At 32.3% G+C, this 20002-nt stretch overlaps 1 long non-coding RNA gene across 2 annotated transcripts in view; it reads right to left on the bottom strand.

Moving 5' to 3' along the window:
* Window positions 1-242: 242 nt before the first annotated feature.
* LOC143249021 (uncharacterized) overlaps window positions 243-20002 on the bottom strand; it is a 101697-nt gene continuing 81937 nt past the window's right edge. The window contains exons 3-4 of one of the 2 annotated variants that reach the window (XR_013027369.1): window positions 3230-5715; window positions 243-908 (exon numbers count right to left, since the gene is read on the bottom strand). This is a non-coding gene — a long non-coding RNA (uncharacterized LOC143249021). Of the gene's footprint in view, window positions 5716-20002 lie in introns of both variants that reach the window. The other variant, XR_013027367.1, reaches the window with a different exon arrangement.

Raw genomic sequence — 20002 nt, 5'->3', positions numbered from 1 at the left:
GATTTGAGAAGAATACAAAGATATTGACGGTTGAGATTGAAACCATGATACTCGAAAGTAACTATACCTCATAAAAACGAAGCTTAATTAACTTCTGTGGTGTGTTCTGATCTGATTGTGTGCATATAAGTAGCTACACGAAAAAGAATGACTTGAAACTGAAATGAGAAAAAAAGATTTGGTATTTGGGTAAGAAGAACAACTCATACGAAAGACCGTATATGTATATATAAATATATAAATTTTTATATAATATATATTTATTCAGTTACTGACCCAAACTACAAATGGGGTACATGAATTCTTTGATTTTATAGAATTTTTATTTTATGGTTTGTCTTATGACTTTAGAAATCTTAAAAATTGCAACCTCAGAGCAGGCTTATTTCATACTTGTGTTTGTATAACATAGAAGCTTGCCTCCTGTTCAAGTAGTTGGATTTGTTGAAAATTACTACCGTAAGGGCATTCACACCATTATTAGTGGATGATTATTGTATACAAACTAATCTACTCTAACAGTTCTAACAAAAATAGCAATAACATTAGACATACATATACCTCGGGTCATACGTAAAACAGCGACAACAAAAACACAGGACTTTGAAACAATTTTCTATAATCCTTAAAAACAACATAACTATGTAGCTAAAATGTAAGTCGGATCTTGCTTGATAAATGCCCTGATATTACATGAGAAGGTTGTCACTAAAGCACCATCTGTCACTTATCTCGTGTCAACTGCATAATTTATTTATTTTTTTGCTTTTACTGTTTGCCGAAATGGGTACGTCCCGTGTGAGAGACTTGATTTTCCTGCTTTCTTCCCACGGGATGTTCACTATTAAAAAACACGCATCAGTTCCCGTCAACAGATAGTATCAGTCTTCTCTTGTCTTTCTTTTTCTCTATATTTTTTCATCAAGAAATTCTGGTCAGTATATAGACTTAACGAACTAATAACGTAACTTGTTGTATATATATATATATATAAGTAGACAAGGCCTAGGGGACAGCAGGTTAATGCTAATTTCGAAGAAAGGGTGAGAAATTAACAGGAAGGCAATGACCTTATCTCAATGACGTTGATAACATTGGCTTTTTAAGGTGACTAATGTAATATTAATATTATATGTGTAAAGGCTAAAATAATTCTCTTTAGAGACATTCTGACAGGCTTTTCAACTCAGTTCAAGTTACATGGAGCTAGAGTACGTTATATTGAAATGGTATTGGAGATAAACCACAATTGTATAGTTCACGTCCCCACGTTCAGTCATGTTCTTTTGATAACCGTGTATCTTTACAACAGTTTTGCTGCGTAGTTTTTGTTGCAAAAGGCTTCTTCATTTGGCTGCGATACTCAGAACACATCTTTACGTATTTTCCATAATTCATCTAGTTTACTGAAATGACAGTTTTAAAGCGCCAATTGTAAAGGTATAGAATGATTGAAAGTATGCACAACGCTATACAATGGGCTATCTGTGCCCTGCCCACCAAGGGTATTGAAATTCGGTTTTAGCGGTGTAAGTCCGTATACATACAGCTGTGTCACCGGGAGCCACAGAAGTTAATAGATGACTTAACCAATATGTCTTCGTGTGGAAGAACACGAATACTCGTTTTGTTTTCCGTTTTCTTGAGCTTTGTAGAATCAGTTTTGGAATATGTGAGATGTACTATTTTTTCAGACGAAGGTCCTTCTTGGTTATGTGGCGTGCTATTGGCTGGGACACTTAGTTGGCTTTTATAGCTGACTGTGTTTGTCGATTGTCACTAGTTACAAGACACCTCAGGTGTTGAAGGTCTCTTTCTGTATGACCATGGTATATCAGCTTCATTCATTTCCTTTTATTTTCCAATATCTTTACATACAAGACATATCCCCGTCTTGGAAATTCAAAATCCCACGCTGAACACATTTTTACGATCTGGGTGTATGAATAATTTGCGTCGGAAAAGGCTGTTATATACCATTGCTAGGAGAAATAACTCTGTAGTAGCATCACACTTTCCACGAGTGCAAAAGCATTCAACTGCGATTTCATATCGGCTATAAATTATACGTTATTCACTTGGATAGTCAAATTCGTTTTAGTACACCGATAAAAGTTACATTAACTCCAGTGGGCATGGTAAAAATTAAAATATACTACTCTCAGAATATGTATGGCATAACAAACATTAAACAAATCTAAGTGAATACGGATAAAGGGAAAGGAAAATGTTATTCTTTTATCTTACATTGTGAGGCTTCTCTGTGCTATCACTTAGTCGAGAAGGATTAAAATATAACTTATGACAGCCTTAAAATCTGTTATAGCTGCAAGAGGCAGAATAAGAAATGATCAGTGAAGTGTGTCTGTAAATAATTTTGTCAATATTTAAACATTTCAACTGTTTATTGTATTTCTCAACGTAACTGATTATGCTTATTTAAGATCTTACAATAATTTATTACCTTTTCGTTGCATTATTAGACTTATTTATAATATAAAATATCGTGATATAGGTGTTTTGTTACTGATGAGCAAATTAGGTAATGACAGATATTTTAATTCTAAACATATCCTTTTGTACATCTACTATACTTCAAGCTAGGTTTGCTTTGGTTTGTTTTGAATTTCGCGCAAAGCTACCTACGGGCTATCTGCGCTAGCCGTCTCTAATTTAGCAGTGTAAGACTAGAGGGAAGGCAGCTAGTCATCACCACTCACCGCCAACTCTTGGGCTACTCTTTTACCAAGGAATAGTGGGATTGACCGTCACATTATAACGCTCCCACGGCTGGCGAGCATGTTTGGTGCGACGGGGATTCGAACCCGCGACCCTCAGATTACGAGTCGAACGCCTTAACCCACCTGGCCATGCCGGGCCCTTCAAACTAGAGGTCTAGTGTTATACTTCCGTATTGTGACGTAAAATACAATATACTTCTCGGTATAACAGTGTGTCTCGTGATGTAATATTTTTTTTTCCTAGATACACTTGTAATCTCTTTATTCTAACAGCTCGTGTTTCTAAATTTCTAATCGATCTATTGTTATGCTTTCTTACCGAGATGACTAGTGTTTCGAGCGTGCTTAATGGATTGTCTTGTATGTCTTTTCTTGCCAGATGTGTTGGTCTGCGTCACGATAGGCTAGTGTGATTTTTTTTTTTTGCATGTTGCTGTGAAGGCGTTCTGATTATCTTAGTTTTTAATTCTTACAGCACTGCCATTTACCTTTTCTCAGAGTTAAGATGAGATCTGCTTTCCATATCATTCACCTTTTTGTAGAATCAGGGCATCACCTGCTTTCCGTATCATTCACCTTTTCGTAGATTCAGGACACCACCTGCTTTCCGTATCATTCACCTTTTCGTAGATTCAGGACATCACTTGCTTTCCGTATAATTCATCTTTTCACACATTCAGGACATCACCTGCTTTATATATCATTCACCTTTTCTTAAAATCAGTATGACATCCGCTTTCCTTATCTTTAGAATACCTGTGTACATCTTAAGAATACTAAGAAGGTGTGTCAAATGCCAACACAGTGTCTTTTGTCTACATTTTAGTCAATATATCGAGATTATACATTCACACAAAATCATGATAGTTTGTATAGTCTATATATATATGTCATGACATTGTGTTGTTATTTAAGTATCAAACGACCGCTCATGTGTAGAACTCAATAAATGTGTGTGTGTAGTATAATTGTAAATATTGCGAAAATTATAATTTGATCAAAGAGAATATTGTAGTTTTAAATAAGAATATACATACATGACAGTTTCGTGTATTTGTTATTGTATTTATTTTTAACAGCTGGGATAAGTTTGGTTTGGTTTGTTTTGAATTAATCGCAAAGCTACACGAGCGCTAACTGTACTAGCCGTCCCTAATTTAGCAGAGTAAGACTAGAGGGAAGGCAGCTAGTCATCACCACCCATCGTCAACTCTTGGGCTACTCTTTTACCAAAGAACAGTGGGATTTACCGTCACATTATAACACCCCCACGGCTGAAAGGACGAGCGTATTTGGTGTGACGGGAATTCGAACCCGCGACCCTCAGATTACGAGTCGAGTGCCTTAACTATCTGGCCATGCCGGGCCACTGGGATAAATATACAGCTGTACATTTTTTATTGGCAGAAGTAAGAAGTTTAACCTCTGTCAGAAACAGTCTGACGTTTCTTTCTTTACTTCCAGCGGGAAGGGTCACACTAAAATTCTATATTCACTCCCTGTGACAATCACAGCGCAGATGGCCTATGTTGAAGATTTGTACTGAAACAAAACAAACATAAAACGCTATAACATTGTCATTTCAGACTTGTAAGACCAGACCACTGTGGGTGTAGATTCAAATATTTTTAATAATTGGCTTACTTTGAAAATATACCTAAATATTTAGGGGTCCATATACATAATATATATATATATATATATATAAGTTATAGAATAAATAACTAGAGATGGGATTTTTGAAAGATTTACCTTAAAGCTCATATTTCCCCGAACGTTCATATTTGAAGCAACAGTTATTTTCATGTAAACATTAAAACACACAAAGATAAATTAAACACATTCCTATGGCATGATAGTGTGAACAAGCCAGTCCAACCAATACTCTTCAAATTGGAACAGAGATGCAGAATTATCATTCATGTAGTTGCATGTTAAAAGACTTGAGTATTTTAAAATGAACAGCTGTTTTAGTTTTTCTCTTTTATTTAAAGGAGATGTAGGCCTGAATCTGACAGATGTTCAGGCTAAATGCGAAATATTTATCACTTTGATGCTTGTGAAGGTGTGTTTATGTATAGGAGTTGGGGATTTTTTCTGATAACTTTATGTAGACGACTCAGTAAGTTTTATCGGTAGCCTGCAAATATTTTCTGTTTCTATGTATATGTTTTTTTTTTTAATGTTAGAAACAGTGATAGTTGCCATTGACTCAGAAGACTTCTCTTCTTTTTCAAAATTCACTCTCCCCTCATTTAAAGCTTTATGATAACGTGACTAGCTTGAGTAGGCCTGACTTAGCCTCAGCTTCTTAACGGGTAAAGTGCTTTTACACACTCACTTTTCTCTCAGCGTCTCAGTTTAGCTGTTGATTATATCGTAGAGGCAGTGAGTGGTTTCATGACGTTCTGCGGTCACTGCCTAGCTCAACCTGTGGCTGAACAGTAAGTAATCTGAGATGTTTAGCCAATGTTTTAGATAGCTTTATATTTTGTAATACTAACTGTTGAGTATGGATTAAAGTATTATCTTTAACCTTCTTTTGGAGATATGTTCTCTTAACTGACATGGAATTATCGAGGACGTTTGTTTACATATTGCTAGGCGTAAAATCGGAGAATTCTCTTTTTTTTATGGCAGAAAATTTCAGATTCATTTGTGTCAGACTGTAAGAGCTCAGAGGGATCTCTATGTTTTTTTTACTCCTATAAAAAAAACCGAGTGGGAACCAACGAAGCACAAGTTTTCTTCGCGAATGACCTCACCTCTGAAGTCGTTTAAAAAGCGGAAGGTTTGCGTGACTGCTTATTCATGCCCGAGGATGGTGAATTGCCGAAAGATGTATGAATACCATCACAGAATCGAATCGTGTCCACAGACCCGCTTTCAGCAGCGGCGTCAGTAAGCCTCACGAAGCTAATATCTCTCTAAAGTTTGCTGTCGGCAAACGAAGGGTCGTTCTGATCACGTCAACCTGAAAAAATAAAATAAAAATATACAAGTAAAAATAAAAGAAAACTACAAACAGATATAGAACTAGTTGTTTTACATATAAGATTAAGAACATGGATGATGGAAGTTTTTATTCATCCACAAAAAGCGTCTCACGTTCTTTTCATAATTCATCAAAGGATTCATAAAGCACTATTAGATTCTTCGACCAGCTGATCATACTACCTTCGTCTACTTATTTTACTTCGATGCTAATAATAATTCAAAATTTGCAGAAATGAGTATGTGTTCCAATAGCAACTTCTGTTACTGACACCTGTTTCTTTAACCACAAAACACGTAACAACGAAGTTAAAAAACGACAAGCAAGAAGCCCTAGAAAGATGTCCTTTTAAAGTGAGGTACAAATACATCACGCAAGGGCATTTGAGGATTGAATACACGTAGGTTTTTCATAATTTTTCGTAATACAGTTAAGTATATATTAATATCTGAGTTTGTTCAATATCTCTAATTGGTGTAAAACTGTAGCGTTTCGAATCTGTGGACTAGAGTACAAAACATAACATAGTGAAATATATATCACTGTTAACCTGTTGTTTAAAACATCATGCATAACAAAAATTGTAAATGCCCTATGAACATACAATGGCTGAATAAGCTATTTCAGAATTACATGTATTTTCAAGTATTTCTAGTTCACTAAGGACTTGTATTATGTTGTTTTTTTTTAGTGCTATACTCGCCTGTATTTGCTTAAACATTACACTCAGATTAACATGATTTCATACTAGTAGGTTAACACTATAAAATGTCATGACATAATGCAATCAAACAGTAGGTAAGAGTTTAATGATTAAATAAAACGGTTTTCTGTTTTACGGGAAATATTAAGGAAGCGGTTAATAGTTTGTGGAATTTTTAGAAAATATTACATTGCTATTAGGCTTGCAGACACGTAAAAATAATTTTCTAACAGTATTCGACTTTTAGCTTGCCAATAGCATTACAATTATTTAAAAACTATAAGTTTGTCTTACGTAAAACATATATAAAGAATGTTAGTAAACTGAGTAAAACAAAGGTGTACAATAAGGCAAGTTGAAGAACTGAGAACGTGCAATTCATGTGTGTTTTATTGGACAAAAGCTTTATACGGTTTTTTTAATGCAGTCGCTAACAATAATATCATACTATATAAACATTGTTTTTTTTGTGTTTTTTCTTCCTAATATGATGGAATAATATTGAAAATCGCTTGCAAACACCATTCACTGATAGAAATGTTTTAGAGATCAGAAACACAAATGCAGAAGAAAATAAAAATATACAAGTTTAAACAGGTGAATTTACTAAATCAAGCTTTTCACCCTAACCAGCTGTGATAGATCATCTCCACGTTAGGATCACTTGTTTGATTTTTATAACAAAACAGTAAAAAAACAACTGTAAATGAAGGGTGAAGTTATTTTTTTTCGAATTATGTCGGTATATTAAAATTATCCGCTTAAAAGTTGAGGATGTGTTTTGTTATTTTAATAATTAATTGTTGTAAAGAACATTCACGGGTTTACCCTCAAAAAAGTACTTGTATTTCATGAAACAAAATAAACAATGAAATCAAGTCCTCTGCACCTTTAGGGAAAAACCTATTATCCTGAATAATAAACTTACATCAGTATCGAAGGTTTGACAGACTAGGACGAACTTAACCTTCTTTAAACTGTAATAAGCTAGAAGAAAACAATAACCAGTAATAATAAGGCTTATGAGACTTATTGTATGAGCCTTTGTTTGCCGATTTTACTTAGTTATTAATCCCAATAACTCTAAATTTATCAAAATAGTAATGTGGGATTGCAAGCATACTTTCAGATAAAATCACCATTCTTCCTTTTCTTTTTACAAAGTATTAGAATACATAATTATTGTGTTCAAAAATTTCATTTTACCTCCACTTTTATCAGCTGATCAATCCTAAAGGTAAATAAAGTAGGTCAAGAAAAACCAATTATCCTGTATTCGAACATTTTACTTAGTAACATAATGACTGTTACTTGCTTCGTAATCAATATTACAATACCTAATAATAAGGTATGAAGGTAGTATAAGGTAGTGTGATGTGTTATTACTCAGTCGTACACGAATTATTTTACAAGAAACATAATTGTTATGAAAGATAGATGTAAGACACGAACATTTCTTCAATTTATAGTGAAAATCTTTTATTACAACCACAAAGTTTAACAATAAATGAAATTTCAGATTACACAGGTCTCCGAATTTAAACTTCATAAAAGTTTTTTTTTTGTTTTTAATAACGCATTTCCCATAATTCAGTAGCAGATTTTGAAAATAATATTAATGTTTTTTTTTTCTATAACGTAAGAATATTTTACAAATCAGTAAGAAAAACTTTTACTTAAATCAAATTGTTATTTCGTTTACCACAACGAGCGCATTTATTATTATTACGTTTGTTAACAAAAATACAAAGATACTGGAGAAAGTGGAAGTACATTGATGTCAAATGGATATACATCCACGTTCATCCTGATTTATTTTGTGAAATCTTCGTCTATTAGACTTTTATGTATTGCATTATGATGTTTTGTGAAACATCTGTACTTGATGAAGAAAAGTGGATGTCATTTTCGGATTCAGTGTATAGGAATTACTGTTGAACATGTGAACATTTAGAGACAATGAAACCATCGCAGACCTGTGTTATTTTTGAAGAATGTTTAAGGTGACTTTACTTCATCCACTGTAGCCTAATGTAAACAATTTCTATCACTATATAAATGTTCGGAGGATGCTATCCGAGACAGTGGACACGTTGGACAGTCCATTATACAAGAAGCCAAAAACATTCTCAAGAGCGTGTAGTACCGTAAATGCCGTTAATACTCGAATCTTAATGCAGATTTGTACTAGTGTAAATGGTGTTATTACTAGAATCTTAATGCATATTTGTACTAGTGTAAATGGTGTTATTACTAGAATCTTAATGCAGATTTTCAGTACTGTGAATGCCGTTAACACTAGAATCGTAATGTAAATTTTTAGCAGTGTAAATGCCGTTAACACTAGAATCTTAATGCAAATTTTTAGCACTGTAAATGTCGTTAACAGTAGAAGCTTAATGCAGATTTGTAGTAGTGTAAATGCCATTAACACTAGAATCTTAATGTAGATTTGTAGTACTGTGAATGCCGTTAACACTAGAATCTTAATGCAGAAATTTAGTACTGTGAATGCCGTTAACACTAGAATCTTAATGCAAATTTTTAGCAGTGTAAATGCCGTTAAAGCTAGAATCTTAATGCAAATTTTTAGCAGTGTAAATGCCGTTAAAGCTAGAATCTTAATGTAGATTTTGAAGAGTAATATGAACCGTTTTATTCAGTCTCGAAGTGACATCTGAGTATGGGTCTGTTGGAAAACAGGTAAGTAATTTATTCTCACTGTGAACTTCAAGTTACGTATCAGATATAATAACTATCTGTAAAGTGCCGTGGATATAAAGGATTTTAAACAAATCGTTCTAGAGAGTCAGGGTAGAGGCTTTTTTTTAAAAAAAAAACAACAACAAATGTTGGTCACCAGGTTAATATAATATGTTGTTGAAACAGGACTTTAACCCTTGCTATAAAGCACAAACGACTCATGCTTGATATGGTCCATTTAGTTACAGATATTAAAAATACAAAGAGCATTTGAACTCAAATTGAAGGGGAGTATTTAAAAAAATTAGTTTAGTTTTGAAAAACAAACAAACAACAGCAGCAAGACGAAGACAAATTGAAATTTGGTGACGAAGAAACCACATAACTGTAATAAAGTTTCTTCCACTACGAAACCACTTCCAACGTTTATTCAAATTACAATGACAACTGTCGGACTAACTGTGAATAGGTATCACAATGTTTAGAATGACATTTATTGTAATAGCATCAAAACTAAAAATAAACATATTTAGTATTATAATGCACAATGCCTAAAGTGACATGTAATTTCTTTCTTGAATACTGATGTGAAGTGACATCACAATAAGATAATATTTTGAAACAAGTCATTCTTTAGTGGTGTCATGCTGGCTTGTTTCAACTAAGAAAATTATATAAGATTTGAAATATCTACGTAGACTAATATCGAAGAGGATATTTTCACAGTGTCAGATCTCCTCACCGAGCATACCTCGGTGTATCCAAGAAGGGAGCTAAACTTTTGTGTTTCAGTAATTATTTGTTGTCAACTCGACATGTGCAGCAGTCACTTTAAATTTGAAAATTAGCTCTCAATTTTATAAGTTACCAACCGGTTTCTTACAGATGTATTAGATGCGCGAGTGCGAAATTGCAATTTGTACACGATTTGGTTCTTACGGTTTCTATATACAATTGTAACTTTATTTATTGATAACATAAAATCATACAACCATGTTCGTAAAGGTATAATTTTATTCGTTAATGATGGTATTAAAATTGCCAAATTCGGCTCTAAACAAGAAGGTAGTTCAATAGTGCTTTGTACGGTTTTATTTGTGCACGTGCGTGTTTAAAGCTATAAACGCATGTGTATTTGTTAATTTATCAGTACCGTATGTGTAAAGTTACCATCATGTCGTATATAATTAATTTTATTAAAGTAATATTATATTTACATTAATTTTTTATTTTCTGAAGTTTTTAATATTTCTTATATGAAACATGTTTAAGTATAAACTATAACAGTTTAAGTCAGAAGCTAATTTAATGAGGAATTGAAGACAATCTTTGTAAACCTTTATCTTTATCTAGTCTTAAAAACAGCTGTTTTGTTTTTTAAGTTTGATGGTTCTCATATTTGTAGGTGGTATGTTAGTTCCAGGCAGTTTATATATTGAACTATGAAGTATTTCTGTAATAGTATTGTTACAGTTTGGTAGTGTGTGTATGTTTAATGTTACATATATATATCTAATCCCAACGTAATTAAGTAAGATTATGCAAAAATCTTAAACTACAAAAGAATTAAACTAGACAGTTAAGTGTAATTAAACACGTCTATATTTAACTAGGGTTAAAAACTAGAAATTAAAAACTTTATTCTTTATATCTCATACTGTGATTACGTCACTTTTAAATGAAAATAATAATAATAAACTTTTCAAGTCAAAGTAATTTACTCGTTTTGTTCTTTCTTATATTTCACTCTCACTGTTCAGAGACAACGAGAACTTGATATCTATTGGACTCATGATAGTCACGTGGTTAAACTGGATCAATAAGACGCACCCATTAAAGATATTTTGTAGTCCAAACATTTGTTACTATAGTAAAAAAAATAAGAACAAAAACTATTGTTTAGTTTCTTTGAAAATTATGTTTTACCCAAAAGGAATACTTGGTAAAGATTGCATAAATGTGTATTCAAAAATATCCATTTCTCATGTATTTTGTAACGATTTTAAATTAGCACATTACAAGTTATATTCTGTATTATGAACTGTTTTTCTCAATAGATATAGAATCACAGTTCAGTGGACTAGCTAGAAAATCGTTGTTCTATTGATCTATAAATCTGTCACCTCCACAAACTTACATTAAAGCTTTTTTAATTCTAACCTTTATCGACCCACAAGAGAAAAGGATGAATACAACCTTCGTGTTAATTAAGTCTCCGATACAGACGTTTCAAATGTTTTTACAACCACAGATCGACAAATAGATATAACCTGTTTAAAAGCTGTGTTCGTAACTACTCAGCAACTTAATACAAGGTTTTAAACGGTGACATCCTGAATATCCACGCAGATGTTCAAAGGTTGTGTTCGCAAAAATTCAGATATAGTTATAAGGTGTTGAAAGACAGTACAGAGACAGGCAGAAGGCATTAAGAACTGTGTTCGCGAGTACGAAACAGATACGATACGTTCAAATGTACTTAGAGACGGAAAGATGTTAAACAAGCACAGTAGCTAACTTAGAAACATGTTCTCCAACAGCTGTAATCTCGACAAATCAGAAACTCAGACATACTTTAGTTTCGTATTCCCGCACACTTAAAGATAGGAATAAGTTAATTAAAAGTTGTGTTAAAAGAAATAAGACAGACAGGAGCAAATGTTCTATTTATACAAAAAGCATGAAATAAAATAAAACTGTTTTTATAACGTGTCTATTATACGTGGAAGAAAAAATGATACCATATGTATGCTAAAATATGCTTATATAATCGTACATAAATAAATGTAGTGCTATACAAGATTAGAGACTTGGACTTTCTTCTGTAGTGAAAAGAAAACCTTTTTGGAAACTTTATATTATGTGAACGTAAACTCACAGAAGTAACTTTGAAACTCACTAGAATAGTGCGTATAATGTGAAAGTATCTAGAATATTGTATGCAGTTACTTCGATGTGAAGTAATATAAGGATAGATGACTACTTAGGTGTTAACATTACAATATTTTAACGTAGGATTGATTAGCTTTAAGACATTGGATTTAAACGGAGTCTACACACACAATCTACTACCCATTAACATCTTGACTGGCATAATATACCGATGGAAATAAACGTAAGAATGAATCACACCAATCTTCTGGTTAAACAACAGAGACGCTGCTAGACGCTGGCACACGGGGCTTGTGTTCCGATTCTTTTTGAGAGTGCCCCTAAACCCTACCTAGTTGTCGTCTTGAAAAATCAGAATAGGACATCATGATCGACATTTGATTGATACACCGAAACTTTCCCTGCCTGTGAACCCGAATATTTTAAACACTGTGCGACGTCTCCGTCAAATGGCTGGAAAATCATTCTCTCAAGTATTATTTCGTCTTTCAAAAAGTCCATAACAATACTTCACTCAAAGAAAAACAAGTAAGTTTAATTAATCATAATACAGGCTTTGGACCGATCTATTTACTACGTATTTTTATTAGCTCTACCCTATGAGTAACTCATGCCGCAGTGGAGTTGTAAATGATGACGTCGACGAGATAATATATAATATGCTGTACTAATACAAAATAATTACTTAAAGAACAAAATAAAAACGCTGATTTCTAAGAGTTTCTTTTCATCATCTTTATGAAGTAAAGGAATCTACGAATCTAAACAGAAGCGCAAGAACTGGGCGTGGCTTTATGGGACAGGTAGCATAATTTTCTACATTTAGTTCAACAGAATGTATGCAACTAGCGTTAATAAATCTGTACGTTAAAGCATAGTAATTTCAGAAGAAGGTTTTAAATATATGAGTCTGTAGGAATAGTGATATACGAATTAGCTTAATTAAGTAACTAACTCGCATCTAAAGGAATACGCGAAATCTATTAGTAAACTGAAATCTAAAATATTACATAAGCTAGTGATTTAATTTATATTTTGAATGTTCAATTCTCAGAATTATCTATATCAGTTGTAGCCAAGTGCATGTACCAACTAAAATATAACAGATACTTCAGTAAAATTCGTGTATAAATATCATAAAAATATATCATTGTAAATAAACATTTACAAACAATATTATCAATAGATCTTTATGCGATCTTTATACAGTTTATTATAAGTTGTATCATCTACGCAATGTTTTGGTTAAATTTACATCATCTGTTTGGCTACCTGGACATTTGTATTATGGTATTACAATGTGATATTGTTTTTTTTGAGCAACTGAACACTTGTTCAACATCATACTCGGAATTTTGGAAGACGTGTAAAACAAGATCTGACAGTGACCATGGTAACGTTTACTGTTCCATCAAAGCAAAAATTAATCATTTTCTTGCCTTTTAAAGAATTAACTTCTTATTCTCCATAACAAATTCTTTGAACAGTAAAACTTTAAGAAATGAAACACGTTGGTCGTCATGAGTAAGTAATGAATGTTTAACAATGCAACTATTGTGTTGAACTAGCTAGACGTGCATTCAATGATTTGTAAGATTAAAGATATTATAAGGAAGTCTTTATTGGTGGTTATGATATCAAATTACTTAACTATATATATATATATGATACATATATTTCAAAAGATCCAAAACTAGAGAACTTTATAACAGTTTACTGTTTTTCTTCACGAGTAAATTGGGTGTCTGTATATGTATAGTGATACTGGGATTAAAAAAGTAAACGTATTTCTCTGTTTTTCTTTCATACAGTTGAATATTTCTAACGGTGTGAACTACAACTTAATAATTCTAATACAATTATCCTTAATCTTAAACAGTAACATCTTAGGATGAATTTCGTTTTATTATTCCTATCGGTTTAAGTTCAATAATTTATTTCACTGTGCTTCCTCTCTGTGTTTTATTAAGCACAGATATATCGTTCAACAATTGACTGCACCCAGTGAATAATGGTTTATCTGTAGGAGTTAATCAACTACATCTGTTTGTTTTTAATTTCGTGTGAAAGTTTCCGTCAAGCCTATGAAGTTTGCTAATCACAGAGAGTACGTTCAAATACTCCCACTTTATACAGAGATTCTGTCTTACTTGGTGTGTCTCTCCTCTTCCAGTAACTCTCTTATCTGAACATTCATGTTAAATTCACCAAAGACTTGGTAAAAGATTGAGCAATACTTTTATCTTACGAACTTTGAATCGACGTACATGGGGAAGATTTCAATTGTAGACACATGAACAGACAGTCTAAGGATAAAGGTATGTATACAAAGGCTTATCGGGTAACGTTCCTTATATATCTAGCTGAGCTGATCTCAAAACTGTAGGACCTAGTTGGTCATACATGTTTTGGGGTTGGTCACCAAATAAGTTTTGTGTTTCAAACAATGAAACCGATATAGGTGAAAAAAACCCTGACACTAGTTTTGTCTATATCGATGTTAGATAATGTAACATCAGCTTTCGCTACTATGAGAGTACAGAGACCTGTATACACGTAAGATCTACAATTGACATTTCAATGTACCTACTTTATTATTTACTATTTCATTTTTAAGCAATGGTAGGCGTTTACTGTTATTGTGGCCAGCTGACTCACAAACAAATATGAAATACCAGAGTATCAAATAATATGTTTATATTTTTTATTCATTATTCAAAATAAAAATTACATTTAAAATTTTATTTTTGCTTAATGTATTGTATAAGTAAAGTATACCCTCTAGACAAGTACTGTTAATGTTCTATAATCCTGTAAGTACAATAACTTACTCATAACAATGAGCATTTGTTTTTAGTGTTCTGTATAGCATAAAATATCAATAACAGTTTTATTTGATGCTAAAAAGTTCAAACTAACAAGAAACTAGTTCCAGCGACCTAAAAAATAATTAATATCACTGTACTGAAAGGTGGTCAGTATATTATACAAATACATGGAAGGGTGCGACGAAATCTTCAGTAAAACAAAACGAAACGTGAGACTGTAAACCTCTCTCCTTGATTAAAAACCCATTTACATGATAACTCAATTAATCTGTTATTTACATGATAACCCAGTGAATCTGTTATTTACATGATAACCCATTGAATTTCTTATTTACAAAACTCAATCAGTCTGTTGTTTACATGATAACTCAATCAGTCTGTTATTTACCTAAAAACTGAATCAGTCTGCGTTTAAAAATGTTCAAAGTGTTGATCACTGTCATCAATGTGTGTGTTATATGAGAAGTCGCCTGTAACACATTAGATTTTGTGTCTTTATTAAGGGTTTCGCTGTGTTTTATTTTACTCCTTAACGTTATAGAGTATAGCATTGCTATATTTATAACACTAGTCGACTACTTTAAAAACAAAAAGATAAGGTATAAAAAGAAACTTGCTGCTTAACTGCCTTTCATTTTACCAAAGGTTCTAGTTTCTAAATCCCGATATACCATTTTAAGATAGTTCATACTTTCAAAGCACAAAATAATGTACTACAATATTCAACATTTTTAGAATGAAATACAACACACTGTATGGTGCTTCATACTTTCAAAACACAAAATAATGTTCTATGATATAAAACATGATTAGAAGAGAATACAACACACCGTAGGATATTTTATCTTTCAAAAGGCAATGTGATATTGCAGAACATTTCAAATTAAAAAACAACAACATAGCATATCGTTGTAGGGTATAACCTGCTTTTTACACGAAAGCATGTTGTTTCCTTTATGTTTTAAAACATCGAACGTTCATTCTTTTATGAGTATAATGTTTTACTTATTATTTTATATTTCGTAACCGTAACGTAGATTGTTAGATACTCTACGTTTTGCAAACACATCATACTAGTTGTATTTTAAGCCACGGTAAAGGATATAACTTCTACATCAAAACATAACGCAAAATAGTGGGATATATTTTACCTTAAATTTTGAAAATCGAATCTGGGTTCTGTTAGCTGTCTAATTTTTGACACATTTTTAGAAATTATTCATGAAAGAAAATTACTATTAAACACGACCTTCTGTTGTTACTTCAACAAATAACACAATATTGTCTATCATTGTAAAATTTACTTCAACAGAAACAAAAACTGTATATAATTCTTATGATGTTAAAAACTGACAAACATTGTTTAGCTTCCAGCTGTTAACAGATGGTTTAGATGGGTTATAACATTACTTTGTAATTTCGATTTTTGCCTTGATGAAACAGGATTGTTTCATAAACGCGTGCGCAATCGCCTAACCTTTTTTATTAACTAACTTCGTCTGTCCTGAAGTTATTGATACTACAACAAACGTTTTGGAACACGTAAGTTTTAGCTATAGTTTGATTAGCTCTTTATAGCTTTTAGATGTGAAGTTACATGTGATATCTAAATGGCTTAATTTTATGGTTTTTCATAGTTGAGAATTGTCTTATTGGAAGTGTTTGTTGGCTTCTTTATATTTTATTGTTGATTATCACCTTTGTTTCAAATATGATTATTGCTGCCCTTTTATACAACAATTACTAGTGTTTCAAACACGAGCGTTGTTGCCTTTCGTATAATCATCAGTAGTGTTCCACATACGATTGTTGTTCTTGCACAAACAAATGATAATAAATTTTTCGTATCTCGCTGGGCCAGCGAAAAGTTTACTAGCTTATAAAGCTAAATCCGGGCTTCGATTTCCTGCAGAGAACACAGCGAAGGTAGCCCATTGTGTAACTTTACATTTCGCTAAATCAACGATAGGTCTGAGGCTTATAACGCTGAAATCGGGTTTTGATACCCCTTGTAGGCACAACATGTATGTATGTTTTCTTATAGCAAAGCCACATTGGGCTATCTGCTGAGCCCACCGAGGAGAATCGAACCCTGATATTAGCGTTGTAAGTATATAGACATACCGCTGTACTAGCGGGGGGCTGTGTAGGTACAGCACAGATATAGATTTGTGTTTAATAACAATAAGCAACTAATATTTCTTATATAATTAGTAGTTATTAAAATAAGTTAGATACAGAGTACCTCTAGAGACGTATTAGAAATACAACACCTTGCCCCATATTTAATTAACAAGAATCGAACATCTTCACTTACTTATTAATTCAATTAATTAATCGGTTACATAACTTAGAAAAATATGTGGATAAAACGTCTAATGAAATATTGGTCAATCACTGAATAGGTAACTACTTTAATTTGCATAGAAACTTGCTAATATTTGGTCCACTCATACACACGTATTTAACAGTTGTATTAAACTACGAAAACATAGGCGTATACATTTATATAAAACTATTGACACACTTGGACATATAAACTAGTGAACTCTATAAGCGTGCTCTAAGTAGCGAACTCTAAGCATATACAAGCTAGAGCAGCAATCTGAGCTTTAACAAACTATCACAGGCTAGGCTTTATTAACAGTTGACACCAACTGTTGTGTACCTTATGTGGAATACTTTCCACTTCTTTTTGTAAAGTAAATACAAATATTGCAAAACTTAGTCATCCTGTTCATTGGATGGCGTATTGCTATGATTAAGAGTTACGGCCATTCTCGTAGGTTTGAGTACTGGGATCCGTTATCCCTCACGACTGGTTTTGGTTTCCAACAAACCTAGGTTCTTCCATCACAAGAAAGTAGTGAGTAGCGGCATCCGTTGTTCCTCATGACTGGTCTTCATCGTTCATCATCTCAGTATTAATGGTCACTATACCCTGAGAGCTAATGGCATACATTAACGGCTGTGTTGAGAGTTTTGAGCTCGTTAATGAAACTCAACGGTGTTCTCAAGCTGTGTCTTTGTTAGATACGTTGATTTACAGCTTTGTACTCTCTGCAAGTTCTTGGGCGTCAGATTGAATTACAGATACGTAGTTTCGTTTCGCATAGTTCGTCAAAATTTATCAAAATTCTTATACATAAAGAAATGTTAAATAATGTTATTAATTTTTTTGTTAGAACTACAGGTAAATATCCTCACTTAACTGAATGATTCACTTCACTTATATATATATGTACTATCTTCCAAATAAATTGTTCATTTGTTCTGAATTGTTAACAATTGGAATTTTTGTACGTTTAAGTTCGTTCTGATGTTTGGATTTTCGCACAGATTTTAAATTCTAAATAAAAGTTTATCTAAGTTCCTCGACATCAGTCTGTTAGACATCACATAATATACAATATTGCTTTTTGTTAAGTTTAAATATATCAAAACAATATAAACAATAAATATTGACTTCTAAAACTCATAATCTTGATAAATTTTGTACATACTTGTCTCTCTTATACATGCCATTAAATTCATGCCTTCAAGCAAGCCTATATATTGTAATTTCACTGTTAGTTGATTTTTAAATAAATATTTCAATAGATAATAGGATGAGAGATATACAAGAATAAATTAAAACGCACGATTACTTCAGAGTACTAAATAATAAATAGAATAATCAAACTGAATTGGATAGACATAATTATTTATCAGCAACCTAAAAAAGCGACGAAACTTTAATTATGAACAGTTAAATTATTCAAACAACTGTATACTTTTCCCATATATTACGTTAGTATATGAAACGCTCAAAGTACGAAATAAGGAGCAGAAAATTACCATTTGTTTTCATTTTATAATTTATAAAGAAACATTTAGGGAAGAGACTGAGATATAATCATAGAGCACGTGACAATAGAGTGTCAAGACCTGAGAAATAAATTTGAAAATTAATTATTCAGAAAGATAAAAAAAAACGATATTTCTAGAAACATTTTTAACCTGGCATCAATTTTTAGCCATAGAAACTTAGTCGTTTATTTATCTGTCGTTTATTGGAGCAAAACAACAAGGCCATATGCGCCAAACAAACAGTATGAAGTGTAAAAGTAAAAATATTATTAGATGTAAAAATGAATCGAGTTAAATGAAACATTGCTCAAAATTCGGGTAAAATATTTAAATAGAATTAAAAGACCAATGGCTCGTAAATAGTTAATAATACAAGCAAGTTGGACAGTGTCACATCATCAATGACTCTTCAACGTCAGGGGTAAATCCGCAGATAAAACATGTCTAAAATTGTGCCACTCCTCATGGACGTAATGATGACACAACAGTAAAACATGGGCTATTGTGACTTGATTGTTACAAAGGCCATACGTTGGTGTAACATATCCAGATAAAATAAAACGATTAGTTAAAAACTGTGACCAATCCTCAAGAATACATAGAAGGCAAATGTTTTCGTTTCATATCGTTTAGGCTTACACAGTCTTATAACTAATATACTATAACTGGCATTTCATTTAACATAAGTAATGAAAATCGTGCATTATAATAAGATGTTGAAACACTAAGTTAGTAAAATCATTTTAAATTAGCAAGTAAAATCTTCTAAAGTGATTATTATTGTACTGTGTTGCTTGAATTTAATTTTCTCCTTCTTAGGAGTCTCTTCAGGTAAGTTCAAAGGTCATGACATTAGCAAGTAAGATCTACACAAGAACCTATCTGGGTGTGAGATACGTAAAGTTTATTTCAATTCATTACTATTTCTAGAATAAAAAAAGAACAAAAAACAAAAAAGTTTGTTCGGAATATTTTTGTTAACAAGAGCATGGTGTAGGAAACTCACTACAGAAAACAGAACGGTGTTGAAAATTCACAACAGGCAACAGTTGAAGGAAGCTTACTCAACGGCAATGAAGAATATCTTTTTTACGCTTCTTGGTTGTTTTACTGAAAAGTTTCAAGGCATATCAGTATTATTCTTCTATAATTTGCTTATTATAATATGCTATGTTTTATTTACTAAATAAAACACTATCTGATGAGTTGTTTTTCTTTCATTGTTTCGCTAACTTTCATTTAGTGCTCTTCCACCCACATAATTAAACTACTTTTTTCAGTATATATTTTA

Source organism: Tachypleus tridentatus, chromosome 1, assembly GCF_004210375.1.
Source record: "Tachypleus tridentatus isolate NWPU-2018 chromosome 1, ASM421037v1, whole genome shotgun sequence".
NCBI lineage: Eukaryota > Metazoa > Arthropoda > Merostomata > Xiphosura > Limulidae > Tachypleus > Tachypleus tridentatus.
This window is presented reverse-complemented; position numbering and strand designations above follow the sequence as displayed.